Below are 5,374 nucleotides of genomic sequence, written 5' to 3' on the forward strand. Positions count from 1 at the left end.
TCTGTGCCAAATCTGCTGGTAATGGTTGGGCTCCTGATGCTAATCGTGATGATGCCGGTGCTGGTACCGCCCCCATCTCAGTGTCCCCAGCTGTCCCCAGCTGTCCCCAGCTGTCCCCACAGCCCAGACCCTTCCCCCAGACCCCAGCCCCTGGCCCAGCTCTCGGCCCTTGGCCCCAGATCTGCCCCGGCTGTGCCAGCGCTGCACTCATTGGGCTGATTTGGCCCCAAACCCCAACTTTTGGCCAAAATCCCAACCCTGGGCCCCAAATTCCCACTCCTGGCACAGAGTGACAGTCACAAACCCAAATCTGCCCCATTGGGCCCAAATCTCGGCCGTTTGCACAAAGTTTTACACAATTTGTGTGAGACCCGGAGCCGCCAGCTGAGGCTTGGGGCCAACAGCTGAGATTTTGGGGCTGAACCAGTTCCGGGTTGGGACTCGGGGACAATGATGGGGTCAGGGGTGGGGTTTGGGGGACAGGTCTGGGGACAGGTGGTGACACGGCCGTAGGGGCGGAGCAAACCCACCAGCAGCTGCAATACCAGCGGCGCCATCGCCGTAAGAACCGGAATTTTTGGCGCAGAAATAGGAGCCGGAATCCTCGTCCCTGAGGCTGTTCATGGTCAGTGTCACCGAGCTCTGCCCGTTGTCCCTGGAGATCGTCACCCGGCCCGTGAAGGATGTTGGGTACCAAGTGGTGTCACCGTCACCGTTGATCCCCGCGATCCATTCCAGCGCCTTCCCGGGGCTCTGGCGTAGCCAATACATCCCAAAATGCCCGAAATCGAACCCGGACCCTCGGCAGAGGAGGCGCAGGGACCCCCCGGGGGCTGGAGGTCCCCCCCGGACTCCAGCAGGGTCACCTGAAACCTGTTTTAATTTTAAGTGAAATATGAATAATTAAGAATTTAAAACAACTATTTAATATTTTAATTTTTCCAATAATTTTTTGCTAGAAGCATTACATTAGGAACCAACAGCCAGGACTGTGGGTCAGTGTTCGAGCTTTTCCCATCCCCATCTCCCCTTTTTCCCGCAGGGCTCCGGGCGGCCGTGACCCTGCTGGAGTCCGGGGGGGACCTCCAGCCCCCGGGGGGTCCCTGACTCTGCTCTGCCGCGCCTCCGGGTTCGATTTCGGGACTAAAGGAATGAACTGGGTTCGACAGAGACCCGGGAAGGGGCTGGAATTGGTTGCGGGCATTGACAACGGTGGAAACACCTGGTACCCGCCATCGTTCAGTGGCCGGGTGACGATCTCCAGGGACAAGGGGCAGAGCTCGGTGACACTGACCATGAACAGCCTCAGGGACGAGGATTCCGGCTCCTATTTCTGTGCCAAAACCATTTACGCTGATTCTTATTCTGCCTCTGGTTTTGTCCCTGCCCCCATTCCCATGTCCATGTCCCCAGCTGTCCCCAGATGTCCCCAGAGCCCTCCCCTGGCCCAGCCCTGGCCCCTCTGTCCCCTCCCTGGGCCGGGCTCATTCCAGGCCTGGGGCTGGTGGTTGATGTGTGGCTGTTGTTGGTTACAGTGACAATGTGGACAGTGTCCCCAAGCCGCCATCTCTTGGTCCCCAAATGTCCCAGAATCCCCAAATGCTTCTCCCAAATCCCAGCCCTTGGCCCCAAATCTCGGCCATTTTATCCCAAACTCCGCCATCGCTGCCCCAACTCTCTCGTGTCTCTGCAGCTCTGAGCGTTTGACCCAAATCTCAAAAGTTCATCCCCAAAACTCGGCCCTTTGTGCCCCAGACCCCAACGGGCTTCACTTGTGACTGGGGACACGTTGGGACAGCTGGGGACACGGGGACAGGGGCGGGGCCAGCAACGGCACCATCATCATTACCAGCAGCAGCACCACCACAACCACTGGTGTAACATCTGCCACAGAAATAGGAGCCGGAATCCTCGTCCCTGAGGCTGTTCATGGTCAGTGTCACCGAGCTCTGCCCGTTGTCCCTGGAGATCGTGAACCGGCCCTGCACTGACGGCGCGTAGTCGGTGTAACCACCATTGCTGTTGATCCTTGCAACGAATTCCAGCCCCTGCCCGGGTCTCTGGCGGATCCAGAACATGTCGTGACTTCCAAAAGTGAACCCAGACCCTCGGCAGAGGAGGCGCAGGGACCCCCCGGGGGCTGGAGGTCCCCCCCGGACTCCAGCAGGGTCACGGCCGCCCGGAGCCCTGCGGGAAAAAGGGGAGATGGGGATGAGGCGCCGGATCCGGGCGTGTCCCGGGGTGGGCGTGGCGCTCCGGAGGCGCCGGGACACACCTGGAAAATTCCATCAGGAGCAGGAGGAGGATGGGGCGGATCCGGCTCTGCCTTCAGTAGAACCTTTCCATAGTTTCACCTCAAATCCCAACCCTTTCCGATTTCTTGAACCCAAAACCCGAGAGGAGCTGCTCACGCCGGGGGGTCCCTGCGCCTCCTCTGCCGCGCCTCCGGCTTCAATTTCGGCAGTTTTGGGATGCAGTGGATTCTACAGAGACCTGGGACGGAGCTGAAATACATCGCGGGGATCAGCAGCACTGGTGGGAACACCTACTACACGTCATCAGTGCAGGGCCGGGTGACGATCTCCAGGGACAACGGGCAGAGCTCGGTGACACTGACCATGAACAGCCTCAGGGACGAGGATTCCGGAATCTATTTCTGTGCCAAACGTAACAATGGTGGCGCTGCAGACGCTGGTGCGGGTTTGGGGCTGAAGCCGTCAAAGCTTTGGGGCAAAGGACATTTGGTGGGTCACAGGTTGAGGTTTGGGGAAAGGGTCTTGGGGTCTTGGGACACTTGGAGTGGGGACTGGAACCAGCAGGAGCATCTGCAGCAGCTCCCCAACCATCATCATCTTTGGCACAGAAATAGGAGCCGGAATCCTCGTCCCTGAGGCTGTTCATGGTCAGTGTCACCGAGCTCTGCCCGTTGTCCCTGGAGATCGTGAACCGGCCCTTGAACGACGGCGCGTGCCAGGTGCTGCCACCATTGCTGCTGATACTGGCGACCCACTCCAGCCCCTTCCCGGGTCTCTGTCGATACCAGCCCATTCCGTAACTTCCGAAATCGTACCCAGACCTTCGGCAGAGGAGGCGCAGGGACCCCCCGGGGGCTGGAGGGTCCTGGCGCCATGAACAGCAGCAGCAGCAACCCAATTAGAATAAGCAGATCTGGCACAGAAATAGGAGCCGGAATCCTCGTCCCTGAGGCTGTTCATGGTCAGTGTCACCGAGCTCTGCCCGTTGTCCCTGGAGATCGTCACCCGGCCCCGCAGCGATGGCCCGTACCAGGTGCTGCCACCAGTGTTGATGTACGCAACATATTCCAGCCCCTGCCCGGGCCTCTGCCGGATCCACTCCATGTCGTAACTCCCGAAATCGAACCCGGAGGCGCGGCAGAGGAGGCGCAGGGAGATGGAGATGGGAAAAGGTCAATTCCAAATTCAAAGCCAAATTCCTGATTGCTGATCCCAAATCAAACCCTTGGAATGAAAAATAGAATTGGAATATATATAAATATATAATTATAATAATATATATTAAATTTTTTAGCTATCACTTATTAGCAGCAAAATTTGACCCATTCCCCTGCTGGCCCTGCCAGGTGTGTCCCGGCGCCTCCGGAGCGCCACGCCCACCCCGGGACACGCCCGGATCCGGCGCCTCATCCCCATCTCCCCTTTTTCCCGCAGGGCTCCGGGCGGCCGTGACCCTGCTGGAGTCCGGGGTGGACCTCCAGCCCCCGGGGGGTCCCTGACTCTGCTCTGCCGAGGGTCCGGGTTCGATTTTGGGAGTTATGAGATGCACTGGGTTCGCCAAAAATCCAGGCAGACACTGGAATGGCTCGCGGGGATCTACAGCAATGGTGGAAGCGCCTACTACGCGCCGTCAGTGCAGGGCCGGGTGACGATCTCCAGGGACAACGGGCAGAGCTCGGTGACACTGACCATGAACAGCCTCAGGGACGAGGATTCCGGCTCCTATTTCTGTGCCAAAACTGCTTATAATAATTGGGATAATGTTGCTGCTGCTTATGGTGTGGGTGACAGTGGTGCTCTCAGCTCCATCTCAGTGTCCCCAGCTGTCCCCAGCTGTCCCCACAGCCCAGACCCTTCCCCCAAACCTCAGCCCCTGCCCCAGTCTCTCCCCATTGGCTATAGCTCTGCACCACTCCTGCCCCACATCCTCAGCTCCTGCCCCAGCCGGGGCCCTTTGGGCTCCTGAGCCGACCCTCTGCCCCTGACCCAGCCCTGGCCCGGAACTCGCCCAACTCTCCCCAAATTTCCGCTGCCGGCACCGAGCAGCCGCCACCGACACCAATCCCCGGGCTCGGCCCCGGGCCCCAATGTCCCCCCAAACCGGGACCACGGGCCCCAAATCTCGGCCCTCGGGGCCACGTCGGGAAGGACAAAGGGGAGATTTGGGGCCGGGAGCTGTGGTTTGGGGCCAGCGGGTGGGAATTGGGATGAGCCAGGGCAAGGGTGGGATGGAGGGTCAAGGGCGGGGTCAGGGGGCAGGGTTTGGGGGAAGGGGCGGGGCTTTGGGGACAGCTGGGGACACGGGGAAAGGGGTCAGGCCAGCAGCGCCACCATCATCATTACCAGCAGCACCACCACAATAACCATTGGTGAAACATCCGGCACAGAAATAGATCCCGGAATTCTCGTCCTTGAGGCTGTTCATGGTCAGTGTCACCGAGCTCTGCCCGTTGTCCCTGGAGATTGTCACCTGGACCTGCAGCGATGGCCCGTACCAGGTGCTGCCACCATCGCCACTGATCCCTGCCACCCATTCTGGCGTCTGCCCGGGTCTCTGGCGGATCCAGAACATCTCAGAACTCCCGAAATCGAACCCGGAGGCGCGGCAGAGCAGAGTCAGGGACCCCCCGGGGGCTGGAGATGTCACCCCGGACTCCAGCAGGGTCACGGCCGCCCGGAGCCCTGCGGGAAAAAGGGGAGATGGGGATGGGAAAAGATCAACCAGTGACACAAAATCCTGACCAAATAAAACCCTTGGCGTTAAATATTAAATATAAAATAATTGATTATTAATTTTTAATACAGTAAATTTTAGAATTGTGAATAATTAGCTTATATAATGACCCTGACCCTGCTGGAGTCCGGGGGGGACCTCCAGCCCCCGGGGGGTCCCTGCGCCTCCTCTGCCGCGCCTCCGGGTTCGATTTTGCGGATAAAGGAATGATGTGGATCCGTCAAAAACCCAGGCAGAGGCTGGAATTTGTCGCGGGGATGAAGAATGATGGCACCACCATCTACGCACCGTCGTTCATGAGCCGGGTGACGATCTCCAGGGACAACGGGCAGAGCTCGGTGACACTGACCATGAACAGCCTCAGGGACGAGGATTCCGGCTCCTA

Source organism: Sylvia atricapilla, unplaced genomic scaffold (assembly GCF_009819655.1).
Source record: "Sylvia atricapilla isolate bSylAtr1 unplaced genomic scaffold, bSylAtr1.pri scaffold_88_arrow_ctg1, whole genome shotgun sequence".
NCBI lineage: Eukaryota > Metazoa > Chordata > Aves > Passeriformes > Sylviidae > Sylvia > Sylvia atricapilla.